A 19,119-nucleotide genomic window follows, 5' to 3' on the forward strand; every position below is an offset into this window, starting at 1 on the left:
TTAGGTTGTTCCTTTCATTTCTTAAATCCTGTGAAAGCTGCAGGGAAAGAGGGATTGCTGCTGTTGCAACATTAGCCTCTGCTTCTGTCCTGAGAAGGAAGGCGGCAGGGGCATCCTCTGAGAAGCATGGTTTGCATGAGCAATCCAGCACAAAGGATTGGAGGGTTAAAAATCTGTCTGCTGCTTGGGGTGCCTGGGTGACTCAGTCCTTTGGCATCTGACTCTTGGTTTCTGCTCAAGTCATAATCTCAGGGTCATGATCTCAGGGTCCTGAGATGGAGCCCCAGTGGGTTCCATGGTCAGGGAGAGTCTGCTTGGGATTCTTTCTCCCACTCATACCCTTCCCTCCGCTTCTACCCCCTCCCCACTCTCCTCACTCAGGTGCTGGCGCGCTCTCTCTCCTCTCTCTCAAATAAATAAATAAAATCTAAAAAAGAATCTGCTGGGATAGTCAGGGGCACTACCCCTTCCAACTGAACCACACCTGCTTCATATTTCAAGTTCCTCTCTGCAGTTTCTAGAGCTACTAAGCCTTCCCCAAACAATTACACTTTAGCGAGATGCTCCGTGCCCAGCCCCACCCGGTGAGCCCTCCTGGGGTAGAGCGCGGGCAGTGGGGTGCTAGAGCGAGAAACAAACAGCGGGAGGGCCTGCGGGCGGGGTCGCGGGCAGGGGTCACACCGGAGCCCCGCGCAGCCTCACTTCGCTGCCCCGGCCACGGGCCGGCAGAACCGCGAGCCAGGACCCCTGGCCAACCCGAAATGTAGCCGGAACAGCGAGGGAAGCTCCACCCTCCCGGTCCCCGCAGCCCGGGCTCTGGGACAGCTTTGACTGCCGCCCCCGCTGCAGCGGCGACTGGCGAAGCCTGACCCTTGTCACGAGCCAGGTCGGAGAGGTAGGAGCCCGAGCGGGGCGCAGGGCGCCGGCTGGCGCGGAGATGGGGGCCTTACTGTCAGGCGACAGGAGGAGTGTCACGAGGCATCTTTACGTACCGCTGGGTGTTGTGATTGGTCCCGACCCCGGCGTCGCCTCTTTGCCCCTGGTGGTTTTAGTTTTCCCGAGCGTCCTTGGCGGTGGTTGTTTCCTCCTCGGGGTCCTGTTGTTTTTCCAGTGATATCCTACTCCTTAAAATCTCTCTAATAATCTGTGAGAAACTTCTACTAGATCCTGAAGGCATCCTAGTGGCAAGGAAATTCTGCTTAGCAAAAAGATAATCAGACCCCGATTCTGTCACAATCCCCCCTAAATTAGATCTCTGTTGAGGGAAGACTTTCCCGTGCCCAACTCCTTTAATCTGGCCAAAGAAAACCTAGCTTAATACACAGTGCTCAAAACAGCAACGGCTTTCCTTAGTCATTCCTACTTATTGTTCGGTAGATATACAGACAGGAATATTAAAGGAAAGGTACTTTGTTCTTATTTTCCAAATACTCTTATGTTTCACAAAAACAAAATCTGTCATGTATGGGAAGTACAATCATCTACAGCTTTAAAAAGGTTAAGTGCAAGGCTTAACTGTTTAGGATATGATTTTGTTTTTTTATTAGTTTATTGACTTTAGTCTATTTTATTAAGGTTAGTTTGATTTGTAAAAGTAGGGTGCTATCCTCTCACCCACCACACAATTTAAAAATGATTTTTAAACCCAATTTATTAGATCATATCCTGAAAAACACACCTGAGTGCTTTCCATTTTTCTCCAATAGCAATACCATGTCTTCATAAAAAATGTTTAAAAGTGGATTTATGTAATATAAAAGATGCATTTATTTTAAATAGACAAAATATTTTGCAAGAAAATATTTGGCCAAAGTTTATTATATTTTTACTGTAGAGCACGTATCTCCCTTTCAGACATCACATAAATAGTAATGGCAACTCTCTAAGACAAATATTATCACTTACCAGGTTCTAAGCTCCTATGAAAGGAAAGTGGTTATTATCCTTTGTTTAATTGAGTAGAGATACAAGGGGGAAGTGAGAGGAAATGAATGTTTATTCAGTATCGTTTATATTTAGCAAGCATCATAAGGGCATTAAAATATTCAATTAAGTAATCCTTATTAAACTGGAAGATAATTTCGGTTAGAGTCATTTATAAGTCACTAGCACCAGAAATATAGAAGATTTATCTTTGAGATGTGCTATTAGAGAACACCTTAGTTTCATAGTATATGCAAGCAATAATGGAGTCAATGACTTTTTATATTGTGATAGTCGCGTTACCAGAATATTATCATAGAATTATAACTGATACTTCATTTCAGTATCAAAATAAAATAATAAAGATAATAGAGTCAATTTTCATTGAAATCTCAACTCAGACCATTATGGAAACATTTATATGGGGAATAAGCTATTTTACATCTGTTTTCCTGCAGGAGAAGCTGTATAGAGGAATTAACTATAAGTCAAAAGAAGAGTTAGTTAAAATAGTTGACATATTTCTAATTATACGACATATTCTGAAGACATACAGCAGGCACTGAGGAAAATTCTCTTACATATTTTCATTTAAGATTTTGTTTGTTTTTGTTTGTTCACATGTCAGGGGGTAATAGTGTCCTTCCTTTATTGTATATTTCTTATGGTTTTTTGAACAGCTAGCCCAACAATAATATATGACATTATCAAGTATTTGCAATCATCACAATCTCTTAGTTTATACACCAATACTATCTTAGAGTTTATTCAAACGTGGACAGAACTAATATAGACTTGAAAGTAATCTTCATCTGTTTTTCTCCATTCTCGTATATACCTACCACAATGAGGATGCAGTTAAAATATCCCAGATCTGATGCTTTACATTGGAAAGTGAGTGGAATTAGCACAAAGATATTTAGTGGCAAACTAGTGATTTTGCTCGTCTTTAAAATATATATATTCTAGGTTATTTTGTACTATGAACAACAAAAACATTTTCCTTCTTGTCTAATCTCTCATGTTTACACTTGGATGCCATTTGTAATACAATAGATATTTAAGGAGCTATTTTTGTCGTATTCCATATTGGGATTTTTTGGGTAAGTTTCTCCTTGTCAGAGGGCACAGATGGATCCTTTCTAGATATGTCGTAACAGTGTAACTATCCACGTGAAAATGTGGCTTCCAAAAATGTAGATATTTTTGATAACTAGAGTTGTACTGTATTATATGATGAAAAGTGGAGTGTATGTAATGCTGCAAAGGAAGTTTACTTTTGGCATTCATTTATGTGTATCATTTTACACAGTGTTAGAGTTTCCAAAAACTTGGCCATTAAAGCAGACTTTTGAACCTTTTATATTATATTTCACAAAGCTTTTGATTCTCAAACTTATCTGAAGAATCCTGACTGGTCTTATCAGAACAAAGTGGCAGTGGTTTTGGTTTTGAACTTACCAGTTCTTGTAAGTAACAGTATGTTTGATACACTATTTCTTCTTTATGGTTCTTCATGGTATTCTGTGTCCTGAGCATTTAGAGTTTGTATTTATGTCTTCTGCCATCTCAGTGAACTGAATCAACAGAATGCATTTATTAATTCAACTTGTATATTGAGCACCTGTTGTTAGTTCCAGAGGAAAATATATATGAATTGGGAAAAAGAAAAGCAGTGCAAATTCTCCAAGTGCTCTGCTTTCAGGAAAATGCATATCTAAATGAGGAAAGTAAAATGATACATGTGACTATTGAAAAATTTGATATTGATAGTTTAGGGGTTTTAATTTGTGCTCCTCTTGTTGCTGCTGTTTTAATGTTAGCATTATTCATGACAGAGCCTACCAAAGATTTAAATGGAAAAGGAGCTGGGAAGAACTTGTGACAATTTTAAAGGTAAGAAAACATCTCAAATTCACATAGTGTCTTGATGTTAGAGAAGGGTTAGAATCATATGAACCCAGTAGTCTCAGTAAATGGTTGTTGACTTTAATTTGTGACCCCTGGCTGGCTCGGTCGGTTAAGTGTCTGCCTTTGGCTCAGGTCATTATCCCGGTTACCTGGGAGGCTGCATAGGGCTCCTTGCTCAGTGGGGAGCCTGCTTCTCCCTCTCCCTGCTGCTCCCCCAGCTTGTGTTCTCTCTCTCTCTCTTTGACAAATAAATAAATAAAATCTTATTTAAAAATGAATGCAATTGTTAATTTGTCAAATCTACTAAGTATCCAATCCAATTTGAGTGAAACAGATGACTGCATGGATTCTTTGCAGTCTAGTTTAGCCAGTCTACCTTTAGATAAAAAAAATGCTTATCACCATCTTAATATTGTTATTCAAAAACTCCATTATCCTTGATCTTCACTTTTAGTAAACTGTGTTTCTACTTAGCTGCCTTACTCTACAGGTTGTGTGGATTTGTTAAAATTGGAGTTTCCTTAAATCTTGTTGGTTTGTGGGCTTCGCAAAAAGGCTAAGCATCACGTTTCTTTATGTTATGTACTTTACGGACTACAATTGTAATGAAAATAAATCCTAAAAGAAAGAATATGGTTGTGACTTGGTTAATACAAGAATCTACTTCCTAATATTACTATGAATATAAAGTAGATTTACCAATTACAATTAGGCTCATACTACATATAACTGAAGTGTTACAAATCAATGAGAAGTGGGACTTTACTTTAGTATAACAACTCGGGCTGATGCCTTGGTAGGAATAGCTTCCTGGTTCTGATAGCAGAAATATACGTTGGTGTTAAAAGGTGAAAGAGGGACACTAAAGTATCCTCCAAACTGTGAAGGCACTTTGAGGCTGAAAAATGAAGGAAACCAGTGCATACCATTTACACGGAGTTTTATTCAGGGTAACTTACTGACAGCAGCGTGGAGACAACAGTCCAGGTGCTACGCAGCTATTCTCGGCCCCTGGACACCTTAATCCACAGGTTTTACAGAGCTAGGGTGCTGCAGTGAAGTCTAAGGGCAGTTATCTAACATGGAGCCTTCTGTGCACCAGTCGTCTCTATTAGTTATCTAAAATGGAGCCTCCGTGTTCCACTTTAGGGAAGGTCAGAACAAGCCTGGGGCGCCTGGGTGGCTCAGTCGTTAAGCGTCTGCCTTTGGCTCAGGGCGTGATCCCAGGGTCCTGGCATCGAGCCCCTCATCAGGCTCCTCTGCTGGGAGCCTGCTCCTTCCTCTCCCACTCCCCCTGCTTGTGTTCCCTCTCTCGCTGGCTGTCTCTCTCTGTGTCAAATAAATAAGTAAAATCTTAAAAAAAAAAAAAAAAAAAAAAAAAAAAAAAAAAAAAAAAAAAAGAACAAGCCTCCCCGAATTCTGGTCAGGGCATAGGTTAACTTCCAGCATCCTGGAAAACATAGTCCTGAGGGAGGCCATCCTGTGGGCATGAACAAGATGGAAGGCCAAAGATGGAGTCAGTGTTGTCAGCACTCCCACAGCTTGTGCCTTGTGAGAAGGTTGATCCTCAAGAAGTAAGTAGGGATGATGGTAACGAATATCACATTTATTTGGATTCTGAATACAGATCCAGCACAAAACACTAGATTTCCCTTTGAATTAATAACTTAAGAGGCATGCCTTAGAATAATCAAGACATGGTCTAGAAGGGACTGATTATGCTGTGTCTGCAAAAAAATCAAGTTGAGAAGAGTCTGCCCCACAAGAATGTTCTGCCTTCAATGAAAAGGGGAGGAGTTGCTACCACAAGCTACTTCTTTCCTCATAGTACCCAAAATATGTGTGTAGATATGTATGTATATATATATATATATATATATATATATATATATATATATATATATATATATCTGCTTTGTTTCCTTCTTTGGAGCTTGGTGTTATGACTGCTCTTGACATGTTTTTTTCTGTATAGAGTAGCTTATATCAAATAATAAAATTAGCTGCTTGAAGGCATCAGAGTATATACTAAAGCAGCTAGGACACAAGGGACTAAGATCCCAAAGAGAAGAAAGTGTATGAAAGGAGCTCTATGGGGTGCCCAGGGGACTCAGTTGGTTGAGTGTCTGACTCTTGATCTCAGCTCAGGTCTTAATCCCAGGGTTGTGAGTTAAAGCCCTGCATTATGCTTCATGCTGGGTGTGGAGCCTACTTTTTTTTTTTAATAATAATTTTTTATTATATTATGTTAGTCACCATACAGTACATCCTTACTTAAAAAAAAAGTATGCTATCTGATGCTGCCATGAATATGAAGAAGGGCAACTTTCATGCATTGCTGGTTGAAATGCAAATTATTATTGCTTTCTGAGGAATTCATTGACAAAATTAGACAAATTTAAAACTATACCCTTGAGTAAGCATTCTCTCATCTAAATATAAATTCCACAGATATAAAAAGTCCATATTAAGGGTATTTGGAAGAGATCTTTATGACAGATGTAGGTTTGAAATAGATTAATTTTAGTTGGTCCAATTCAGTTCAACAATGTTTTTGTTATCAGTTTTAAGCACTAAGTTAGGCATTGGGTTCTCAAAGATGTGTAATAAGCACGGTTCTGCTCCTCATGGAGCTTAGAGCTTAGTGGGTAAGATAAAACTTGAAACAGATAAAATGTCAATACGAGTAGATAAAAGCAAGTGTATTGGAGATGAGAACAGAGTTCATTTTCATGGTGTCTAAGTGTGAAGCAAGAAGTCTGAGGAGCTGAGGCTGAGGAATTACACACAGCCAAGTTCACAGACAAATGTATACATTATAAATAAGCTAAGTCTTGGTCATGTTGGGGCTGATTCTGATTATATGAAACTGAAGCCCAGGCAAAAGGCCAGAACTAGAGAAACACATTTGTAATTCAGCGGGCAAGAAAAATAGATAAAGCATCAGAGTTGATGGATAATACAAAAATATTACAAACATGGACAAAGTAAGAAGAATAGGCCAAGGAAAGACGTTAACAACATCATTGAATAAGAATTAGCATAGCAAGAAACCTTTCAGAAAATAGAGAAAAGAACAGGAGATGCCAGGGGCACTTTCAGACTTTCTTGCTGTGTTCTGTCTCATAGAATCTAGTAAAAAGTTTTGATGTAAACATAAGGTTCCTGGGGCACCTGCCTGGCTCAGTCAGTAGAGCATGCAACTCTTGATCTCATGGTCATGAGTTCAAGCCCCACGTTGGGTGTAGAGATTACTTAAAAATAAAATCCTAACACAAAACGTAAAGTTCCTTCCCGGAAAGTCTTCATGTAAATTCCAGCATACAGAATAAATCATACATTGTATTTTTTATTTATTTGATAATTCCCAAAGATTAATATAAAATAATGTACTGTAATGGGACATTCAATTATTATTAACTAATAGTATTTAATATAACAATATAATAAATATAAACTAATAGTCAATAATATAAGACATGTAATCAGCATATGTATAAGTGCCTTTAAGCAGGGCTGGGAATTTTCTTTGGTAGTTAAAAGGGAAGAAAGAGGTCTATTCAAAGGCTTCATTTTATTGAAAGTCTGTCATTAAAGCCCTGTTCAACATGACATTATTCGTAATAAGTACCATGTTTCCCCAACATTTTTTTTATATTCTTGTAGAGTATTATATTAATTTGCTTGCACATTTTGAGCTGTACTTTCTTCTTGTTCTACATTAAGCAAGTGTCAAATAGTGGGTGTCGCTGAGCTATTCGGTGTGTCACTTGTTACCTGCTAGACAGGTTCTCCCATATGACTTTGGTGGACTTGCATGGTCAGTGTTACCTATGTGATGAACTACAGTCTCATCCCCTCCCTGAAAAGGAGTCTTTCTAAAAGGAAAGATCCACATAAACCTATGGTGGGTGTTTGTTTTATTGCAAAAGAATACAGGAGCGTGTATGTCTGATCTATGTGATAAACTTGAGAGAAATTTATTCTTTAGACCCAAAGGAAAAAGCATATATATTTATAATCATGGTTACCCAATAAACTGATAAGGCCTATACTTTCTCTTTTCTCACTAACTCACACTCAATTTTTTACCTCTATCTAAAATTTAGTAATAGCTCAGTTTATCAAGTGATTATTGTATGCAAGGGTGAGGATAATGTTTTCCATTTGCTATCCCATTTCATCCTCACCACAGCCCTGTGTGGTAGGCATTTATAACTATTATGTTAGAAACAGGCAAACTGAGATACAATAGGACCCAGAGCTGGAATTCTGGAAAGTTCTGTCCAGCTACAAAGTCCAGGCGCTTAACTGCTGCAGGATTAGCTCACTCCTCTTCTCAAATCAAAGATAACGTGTTATCAAACTAGCATTTGGTTACTGAGGTCATAGAACCATATGCCAGACTTACTGAAGTCATGAAGATTTCTGATTCTCCATTCCCTCATCTATACCCTCTTGAGTCTAGATTGCTAATTGGCAGTTGCCTCTACCAGTTCTTTCTTTGGCCAGAACAGGGTTGTTGTGTCAAATTTTTAAAATTAATTACAGCTTAAAAATTAAAATATAGTATAAAAAAAGAAAAAAGTAAAAAAAAAATTTTAAGTTTTTCTTGAAAAAACAAACAATCTGGCAAAATAGGACTATATTCCCTCAGTGCAACAGTCAGCTGGGATGGACTGCTCCCTTTAAATTGTCAATGCACTTTTGACTTCCTAAGTCCTACCACTTTCAGTTGCCTTACCCTGAACAGAAGTCATCCATTTACATCTTGGGCACTGCCTGTGTGGACATCTGAGGATTCATTCTGGCCTCATGTCATGTTTTCCAAACTGCTCTCTGCATAGATGGTGGGTAGGACTCCAGAATTCCCACACCATCTTCAAACAAAGCCATTGTCACATGCAATTAACTTTTAATAAATCACTCTTCACCTTAAATAAGCTTAAACACTCTTTCCCCAAATATTTAAAATGTCCTATTTCTTCTCAAATTCTCCTATATATTTAAGGTTATTTCTACTTTGTTTTTAAAAATTATTATTACTTCATAATACATTTATAAGTATAGTCATTCTCCATTGTTTTGAAGAATTTCCCTTATGATTTTGGTGTATTTAACCATCCAACACACTTTTTTAGGTTATTTACAGGACTTTTTTTTTTTTTTTTTTAAATAATTACGCTTCATGCTCAGTGTGGAGCCCAACACAGGGCTTGAGCTCATGGCCCTGAGATCAAGACTTGAGCTGGGATCAAAAGTTGGGCTCTTAACCAACTGAGGCACCCACATGCCCCTAGAGGACTGACTTTTTAAATGTTGCTTTGTATCCATAAAAAAGGGCACACTTTTACATTTACTGAAATCATTCTTCATATATTCATGTGCACTCTGACTCTAATTAAACTCTCTAGAATTAGATCATCCAAGTATTATATTCTAATTTAATTTATTGGTCCACCACTTACTTAAACCATAACTAAATTTTACATGACCAGGTAGTCTGTTAAAAAAAGAAATCTGTATTCTGAGGTGGTGTCATGCTCAGAAAGTATGGTCTGGAAGCGACCATGCTGTGACTTAGAAAAAATAACAGATTCTTGAAAATATATTCCACTATTGAATATTTTCGAGGCCTAATAGGGCCTAGAAACAATTAACGCCAGTTTGCAAAGATCACATAGATAAATTTCAATTTTCTCTTTAAGTATTTGAAGGGGACAATTTAACTGAGAAGACAAAGCAGTCTTTGTAAGTAGTTGCATATCTGAGGCCAGACCTCTCAACAGGTATCAGACAGGATGCTCTGAGATCTGGAGACCTCTGGAGATCTGGGCTTTATTCTGAATTTTCCTCATGAACTTGCTGTATAATTTTGTCCACTGAGGATCTTGACCTTCCATTCCATAATGGAATGGAAAATTCATAATTTTGCTAGAACCAATTTAATTAGGCATGTTTGAGCTGTGTCTACGATGCCTCAGGCACTGAGTCAACCCTGGGGAAAACATCATGTCTCAGAAGCAGTTTCACCTTCCAGGATCTCTCCATGTGGTGGGTTAGACAGTCCAGGAGACAGGATTTTTAATGCCATGGGTGAAGATAAGAGCTGTGAGAATGTTGAGGATGAGTGCCATGGGAACAATTGTTGGTGAGTCAAGAAAACGCTGAAGAAAAAGATATCTCAGCTGCAACTTAAACTCGGGGAGTGGAAAGCCAGGTAGAAGGTGAGGAACGGAAAGACTGCAGGCCAGGAGTCCAGTGCTGCAAGGAAGTATTTGCTCAGTCCGGGTAATTCCAAGGTGCTTATTATGTCTGGAGAGCTATATTGTGGTAGGAGACTCCAGAGAAACAGGCTGGAGAGCAGCCCCCCTCCCCACTGAAGAACCCTGCAGGCAATCTTATGGACAGAGACAAAGGGGAGCCATGGCAGGAGTGTTAGGAGGCCTGGGGGCACAAATGAACACCCACAGAATGAAGACCAACAGATGGGTTCACATACTCATCAACCCGAGGAGAGGTGGTGGTGAGCTATGCTAGTGTATTGTCAGTAGGAAGGTGAGAAATCAATGGAATTGAATATTATTAAAGGAAAAGATGAGTTTTTAAATGGAATGGCCACAAGGGTGAAAGAGGCAAAGATGTCTTTTCTTTAGGCAGAAAAGAATGTGAAGAAACAGCTTTAATGTGGCAGTGCTTACTTCCGGTGCCCTGGCTTCAGTGTCCTGAGTGTCTAGGGGCATGAGAGTGAGCCTGGCGGCCAGACCCTTCTTCCGTTTTCCATGTATCAGCATTTTGGCTCTCTGGAGCAGTGCTGGTGGCTGCAGAGGCAGAGACATTGCTGGCTTCCTCGTCTCCACCTACTGAACACTGCTTTATGGAGAAGGCGATGGGTCCTTCGAGTCCGTATATCCCAGGCAGCCTCTTGATTACTCACATTTCTGACAATGGCAGTGATAGAAGCCCCCTCATCAGGGCAGATCTTCGTGCTGTGAGATTCCTGGGACCCAGACTGGAGTCTTTTCTTCAGCCCTTATAGTGATTGCGGGAGCATCTGATTTCTGCATCAAATCCCTTCTACTTACAACATTACAGTGTCATTTGTTTTCAGTACGGCAACTTGACTGACACAACTTTATCACTATTTCTAAGTGGCCCATGTATTATTTATATGTTTTCCCTACAATACCCAACAAATTTTGGCCTACGTAAGAATTTATTTAAGTGAAAAATATAATAAATATTACTCTTTTGATTTCTTAGGAATTTTTCCTACAACGGGGAGATTACGAAACACAACTGTGCTGCCAGTTTGATACTTACTCTATTGTGTTTTCTGTGATTATCATTATGAATAGGTCATGATGATCTATTAAAGCAAGCTGTTCACTGGTTAAATAGTCAGGTTTAAAGAGGACCATAGAAAGAGGATTTTTTGCCAAGGACTCCTGGGAATCTTCTTGTTTTATATCCTGTTTCTAATGGGGAGCTATACATTTGATTTTAAGAAATGAAACATGAACATAGTGATTTGTTTTTTGAAACCTTTATTTAATTCAGATAATGTCCTGTATCATCTACAAAATCCTTTTATTACAGGGCTTTGGTGGCATGCCTTTTTTCATTACTGCCTGAAGTTGAAATTGACACTCAATAAAAACAACTTGTAGCTCTAAGAAGTAACAAACAGGAAATTCAGTTCCCTGAAGCAAGACTGGGGATTTTCTTTGATAGTTAAAGGGGAAGAACGGTCTTTTCAAAGGCATTATTTTATCGGAAGTCTCTCATTAAAACCATTGTTCAACATGACATAATTTACAAGAAGCTTTATGTTTCCTCAACATGACAATTTCTTCAGTCTCCTTTTGTAGTGAATTATATTCCTGTGTTTGCTTATTTTGAGGTGTATTTCCTTTCTCATCTAGGTTAAGTGTTACAACATTAAATAGGAACCTGAGATACATGTTTCACTGACACTTGAAAGATAGGCTCCCCTATGTGACTTTGGTTGTACATGAATTGTCAGTGTTACCTGTGTGGAGGGCTATAGTCTCATTCCATCCCCCTTTGGAAACTTCCAAAACCACTCACATTGTTCTTGTTGTTTTCTTGATTGAAAGCTAATATAACTAAACAATTTTTATTTCTGTAATAATTTTTGGAGACTTTTGTTCATTCTGTAGACCCAGAAAGACAGAAATGTACATATGGGCATAATCACACTTAACCAATGAATTAGATCTGTATTTTCACACTAATTTCTTATCAAAAATTTCATTATTTTGTAAAATTTAATAATAGCCCCATTAATCAAGTGATTACTGTATGTCAGGAATGGGACTAAGTGCTTGCTATTCACTATCCCATTTACCTATCACTACAACCTTGGGAAAGATGCAATTACCCATTTATGTTACAAATGAAGAAGCGCAAATATAATAGGATCCAGAGCTGGGGTTTCTAGAACAGGTCTGCCCAATCACGGTCTGCTTCCCTAACTACTGCATGATCAGCCCAGGTCTCTTCCCAAGTCTAAGACAATGTGTTAGTGAAAAGTGCATTTGGACACTGAAGTCAAAGAACATATGCCAGCCTTACCAAAGTCATGATTTCTGATCTTCCATTCTCTTACCCATAAAATGAGAACCTTGATCCTGAACAGAAGTTGGTGATTGGCAGAATTGTTTCTTTGGTCGGACAAGCAATGTTTTCTTTTCTGCTTGTTTTAAACTAGTTTCTGACTTTTAGAATTATAGTGTTTAATAAATATAAAGAAATAAAAATGGGAGCACCTGGGTGGCTCAGTGGCTTAAACATCTGCCTTCTGCTCAGGTCACGATCCCAAGGTCCTGGATGGAGCCCCCTGTTGGGCTCTCTGCACAGCAGGGAGCCTGCTTCTTCCTCTCCCTCTGCTGCTCCCCCTGCTTGTGCTTCTCTCTCTCTCTAATAAATAAATAAAATCTTTAAAAAATTAAAATAAAAATAAAAGAATGGAAGAAGAAAAAAATCTTTGCTTTTTAGGAAAAAAGAGATGACCCAGAAAAATAGGCCCAAATTCTGTTAGTGTAACAATCAGCTGGTGGTGGCAGCTACTTCTATATAATCAATGCATACTTCATGCCCTAGTCCCTACCTCTCCCACTTGTCTTGCATGGAACCATTGTCACATCTTTACCTCTCATGCTCTGCCTCTGTGGAATTCTGAGTATGTACCCTGACCTCAAGCCATGTTTCCCAAACTGTCCTCTGCAGAGCTGGTAGGTAGGGCTTCAGGACTTCTACTTCATCTTCAATCTGAGCCTTTGATACATACTTTTCTTTTTGGACAAATTGTCTTAAAATAAGCTTAAAAACCATTGACCTTGGTGACTTCTCCAGCTCTAAAATAGGTAAATTCTATTCAAATATAACTAGAATATCTTTTTTTTTTACTGTTTTTATTAGTATACAGGTAAGAAAATACAGAAATTCTAAGATAGGCTTAAAATATTCCAACAAAAAGTAAGATCATATATTTTAGAAATTAAGAAAGAAAGAAATTCACTATGCACAAGGCATGTAGATAATGATACAAATAATCTCTTAACTATCTGTGAAAGATCTGCAAACTATGGCCCACAAGTCAAATCTGATTGCGGTCTGTTTTGGGGGATAAAGTTTTATTGTAACACAGCCATACCCAACAATTTACATATTATCTATGACTGTTTTCACTCAACCACTATGACTGTTTTCACTCGACCGTGATGACAGGAAAGTAGTGTCAACAGACACCTTATTGTCTGAAAATGTTTATATCTGTCCCTTTACAGAAAGATTTTGCCAAACTTAGAGGAAAAGCTGGGGAGCATCCATAGAGCAGAATGGTTCTAGCTCAGTTGGGACTAAGTCATTATATATAGTTGCTAGCAGTAAGTGATGACTAAGACAATGTCCCTCTCCACTTAGATTGCATATTCTGATTGGTACATTTACTCCACCACAAAATACTGAATAGAATATTTCAATAAACAGTGCTTATAAATAATATAGATATATACAGAAAGTAGCTCTGTCAATTATTTAGTATTAGACATGCATTATGCTACATATTATATATAGATAAATATATATGTATATATATTTGTAATTTTATTTGATATTTATGCCATCAAAATGATAAGCACTATTATATTATTTCCATTTTCTGGATAGTTTAAGTAGCAGGCTTAATGTCACATTTAAACCCAGGGATCAATGCAACAGGGTAGTCACAGGAGCATATTGTAGGGAGGCGGGACTGTTAACTTGCCTTCAAGCTCAGAGAAATTTGCTAGAGGTGTTGTATTAGCTAAATTACAAAACTTTAGCATAGGAGGGGTGCCTGGGTGGCCCAGTCAGTTAAATGTGTAACTCTTGATTTTGGCTCAGGTCATGATCCCAGGGTTGTGAGATCTAGCCCCATGTGGGGCTCTGTGCTGAGCATGGATTCTGCTTGAGATTCTGTCTCTCTCCCTCTCCCTCTGTCTCTCCTCCTTTTCCTGCACACTCTTTCTCTCTCTAAACAACCCCCAAAAAGACCCCCAAATTTTTTTTAAAAAAATTTAGCATAGGAGGGTCTCCTGGGTAGCTCAGGCAGTTAAGCATCTGCCTTCAGCTCAGGTCATGATCCCAGAGTCCCACGATGGAGCCCGGCAACACTTTCCCTGTTCAGCAGGAAGTCTGCTTTTCCTTCTCCCTCTGCCCATCCCCCCTACTCATGCGTGCACTCTCTCTCTCTCACAAATAAATAAGTAAAATAAAAATCTTTGAAAAAATAAAAATAAAGTGAAGCGTAGATGTATCACGTGACCAGCAACTCCATTCCTAGATCTCTACCTAAAATAATGAACATACATGTACACACACAGACTTAACACTCAGATGTTCATGGCAGCATTATTTACAATGACCCAAAAGTGGAAACAACCCCACTGTCAACTGATGGCTAAACAAAATGCACCATATCCAGACAATGGAATATTATTTGCCAATAAAAAGTAATAAAGTACTGATAAAGCTACAACATGGATAATCTCAAAAAGTGGAAGAAGTCAGTTATAAAAGAACAACATATATTCCATTTTTTATAGAATGTCCAGAAAGGCAAATACATGGAAACAGAAAGAAATTAGTTGTTGCTTAAATCTTCAGGTTGGGATGGAGTGCAACTATACGTTGGCATGAGGCTTATCTTTAGAGTGATGGAAATGTTCTAAAATCGGACTATGGTGATGTTGCACAGTTCTGTAGATATGCTTACATTCATTGAATTATACACTAAAAGCAGGTGAATTTTATATTTATGTTTACAATAAAGCTATTGTAAAAAATCGCTTTTCATCTTATAAAATTCTGGCTTATTTCAAATTGGATTAGGGTGAGTAGGAGAATTGGACAAAAACTAAATTTACTGACATTTATTGGATTTTTTTCATAAATCTAACTATCCATTTCCTAAATAATGGAATTTCTGCTCCAATATTATCAAACATTCTTTCTATAGTTGCAGAATTTAATTATATATTACAAGTTATAATTATGAGGCTCAAAATGCTTCATGATTTAGAAAGGGATGATAACATAAATCATATAAACAAAAATAGAAATGCTACATAGTTTTCCCACCTGCTACAACGTTTTATTTAAGTCTTCTAGAAGAATCTAAATAACATTCAAATATAATCATGATACTTACTAGCCAGACATTTCAGTTATAAAGGCATTTTATAATATATACTTCGGATGCAAACAGTATTACTTATGTATATAGATGGCTGTTCAAAGGGATAATATACACCTTTTCCAACTGCATTCAAAGGAACGTTAGTATTCCAATCTCATTTTTAAATCACACTGTGGAAAATATTAAGTTGAAACAAGTTAATTTCTTTATTAAAATAACCATTCATAAAAGTTGCTTTTATTGTATAAAAATGACAGAAACAAATCTCTGAAAAGTAATTTCTCAGTATTATGTAAAGTATTGTGACCAACAAGATAGGAAAACTGCTTAGCTGGTAAATCTTATGTTCTATGTTGCAATTTATGGGGTTTTGCATGGCTGGTTGAGGTGTAAGCAATTTGTCAACCTCTGTGAGTATGTATGAGTTTATGTCCCAAAGTAAACTCAATTAGACGTTAAGCTATTTTTACTCTACTGAACATTTCAAAAAATCTCCTTCAAGCCAATGTTCAAATCTGTTTAAATAAAGGGTTTGCTTTCTGGATGATGGGTGGAAGATTCACTCATTTAATTTACTTTTCCCTATTGTGGCAAAATATATGTAACGGAAAGTTATCATCTGAACCATTTTAAGTGTGCAGTTCAGGAGCAGTAAGTACATTCACAATGTTGTGCCATTCCACCATTCATCTCCAGAAGTTTTTTATCTTTCCAAACTGAAACTCTGTAATTATTAAATAATAATTCCCCATTGCTCCCATCCCCAGTCCTCAGGAACCACCATTCTACCTTCTGTCTCTATGGACTTCCCTATTGTAAGTACTTCGCCTACTGGAATCATACATTATTTGTCCTTTGAACTGGCTTATTTCACTTAGCATAATGTCTTCAGGGTTCATCTATGTTTGTATTGTATCAGAATTTCTTTCCTTTTTTAAAACAGTAATATTCCATTCTATGCATATACCGCATTTTGCTTACCATTCATCCATCAACGGACACTTGATTTTCATCCATGCTTTAGCTATTGTGAGTAACGCTGCTTCAAACATGGGTATGGAAAGATTCATTCTTCTAACCAGCATTCATGCCAAGGCACACAGCTCCTCTCTCCCATTTTTCCACATTATTTCCTAGAGGCATGCCCACAATAAACATTATAAAATTCACAGTTAATGGATGTTCTTAATAGATTTTCTTTAATGTATCAAATCTCTAGTTCACTCCTCATTAAGAAAAAGCAACTTGCTATTCTTGGGACCAAGATATCTATTCCATTTAGTTTCTCTATCTGGGAGCAATAGCCTCCTGAGTATAAACTTGGAACCAGAGCCAAGACATTAATTTCTGAAGCTTAAGTATTGACTTGGTAATGCCATTAACTCCCCCTGATGCTATTTCCTATTAACTCCCCCCACTGCCAAAAAAAGTAGATGTATCTGGGAGACAGCCAGACTCTCTCATTTAGTAAAACACGCACTGGCCAAGGAATTAACATGTTATATAAACGTGTGTTTTCAATAAATTTACTCCAAATTATACTGTACGCTGTTACAGGGTAACACTGAGAAACTATGCACCTTTATATAATAACAAGACATAGGAAAAAGAATCATTATGTGGTATTGCACCTTTATTAACAATAAACTATTACATGCATTCACTTCAGTTACCCTGCACCAGATGCTAAGTGCTCTCTCTTCAGACTCCTTCTCAGTATCCGCCCCCACACATATATACACTTTTGTTACTTAAACTCTGTGGAGTAGGTATTTTTGTCATTATTCCCATTGTGCAGAAAAATGAGGTTAAGAGAGGTTAAGTGCACTGTTCAAGATTACACAGCCAGTAAATAGGTAGTAGATCGAGGATTAGAGCCCGGGTGTCCTGACTCCAAGGTTTGTGCACTTCATTTGCTGTCTTTCTGCCCTCTGAATTTGGGAGGGTTTTACCCAGACAAGTTCATCATCATTTTGCAAATGAACCTGACAAGTACTGAGTTATTTTCTTTTTGGAAAAGAACAAAGACAAATATATATATATATATATATATATGATCATTTGAAAGTTTCTGTTGATGGGCTTTTCTCTTTATTCAAGTTATATTGTACTTATTAAAAACTTATTAACTCTTGGCTTCATTTTGTCTTCCCTCAGACATTCTATACTATTTCTCTTTCAGTGATATCTACTGCATTTTCCCAGTGCCATCTATATTTACTCTAAGGGTACCATGCATCCACTGTTTTTTTCTCCTTTTCAAAAATAAGGGGAAAGTGAAAATTGTTTGAATCTTATACCAATTTTTGATGAACTTCAATAGATATATGTTAAAACATCTTTTTTATTACTTTGTTTTTTCCCCACAATCCTGTAACTAATTTTTATTTGGTGTATTCTTGCAGACCCACACCAATTTAAATAAATTTTTCATTGAGATTTGGAAAACAATTTAGGGTTTTTTTTTTTCCATCTTAACTCACTATATCAAGGAAAATTGGTTGTTACAAGTCTACTGTAAACTTATAAAAGGGTATTCATCAGTCAAAAACTGAAGGGAAAAATGGGACCCACTGTATTTTAAATTGTATAATCAGGGTTTGTTGAAAATTAGGTAAGTAATGTTGTCCTCCAAGAAAGTATAAAAGTTGATTGCATTTCTACAGATATTGTTGGACAAAAAAAATTTACAAGAAGACTGTTACAACTTAATCTTTTTTATAACTATTACTTTATTCCTTGTGATTTCACAAATAGACTGAGACAATTGATAGTTATTTTTCTGCCCCAGTTTTTTGTTAAAAATTTATTTATTTATTTATTTATTTATTTATTTATTTATTTGAGAGAGAGAGCTAGCAGGGGGAGGGGAGCGGAGAGGGGCAGAGGAAGAGGGAAAGGGAGAGAGAGAATCTCAAGCAGACTCCCCACTGAGTGTGGAGCCCCACAAAGGGCTGGATCCCAGAACCCTGAGATGCTGACCTGAGCCAAAATCAAGAGTCAGCCCCTTAACCAACTGAGCCGCCCAGGTGCCCCTCTGTCCCAGTTCTATTAGGACTTTATAAGCTGAAACAAAAGATGTACACTAAAAACTATCTGGGTTTTCATCCTGCTCACCTTAAAGTGTTCTTCCATAATTAGGCCTGAAGATGAAAATCATCTGCCCAACCCCACCAAAAAGTTATATTTCACTTTTGTTCTGTATATATAATTGGGTGCCTTCTTTGCATGTAAAAGGGGGTTACACATAAGTTTCGTGTACTGCAAAGATTTTTTTTCCCAAAATGGGTTAATACTTAACACTTTTGGAAACAGGTTTAAAAATTTTTAATTGCACTTTCTCTTTCAAATAAAAAAATTATAATCTGTTTTAAAGATTTTGTTTATTTATTTGAGAGAGAGTGAGTGAGCGAGAGAGAGCACGCGTGGGTGGGAAGGGCAGAGGGGAAGGAAGAAACAAACTCCCCACTGAGCAGGGAGCCTGATGCAGGACTTGATCCCAGGTCCCCTGTGTTCATGACCTGAGCTGAAGGCAGACCCTTAACCAACTGAGCCACCCAGGCACCCAATTACAAACCATT

At 37.7% G+C, this 19,119-nt stretch overlaps 1 protein-coding gene across 1 annotated transcript in view; it reads left to right on the plus strand.

Moving 5' to 3' along the window:
- Window positions 1–393: 393 nt before the first annotated feature.
- VWDE (von Willebrand factor D and EGF domains) overlaps window positions 394–19,119 on the plus strand; it is an 84,763-nt gene continuing 66,037 nt past the window's right edge. Inside the window, exons 1-2 of the mRNA XM_008686528.2 lie at window positions 394–895; window positions 3,762–3,819. The gene's annotated coding sequence lies outside the window, so the exon portion shown is untranslated. The remainder of the gene's footprint in view (window positions 896–3,761; window positions 3,820–19,119) is intronic.

The sequence above is a fragment of the Ursus maritimus genome, unplaced genomic scaffold (assembly GCF_017311325.1).
Source record: "Ursus maritimus isolate PB19 unplaced genomic scaffold, ASM1731132v1 scaffold_3, whole genome shotgun sequence".
Taxonomy (NCBI): domain Eukaryota; kingdom Metazoa; phylum Chordata; class Mammalia; order Carnivora; family Ursidae; genus Ursus; species Ursus maritimus.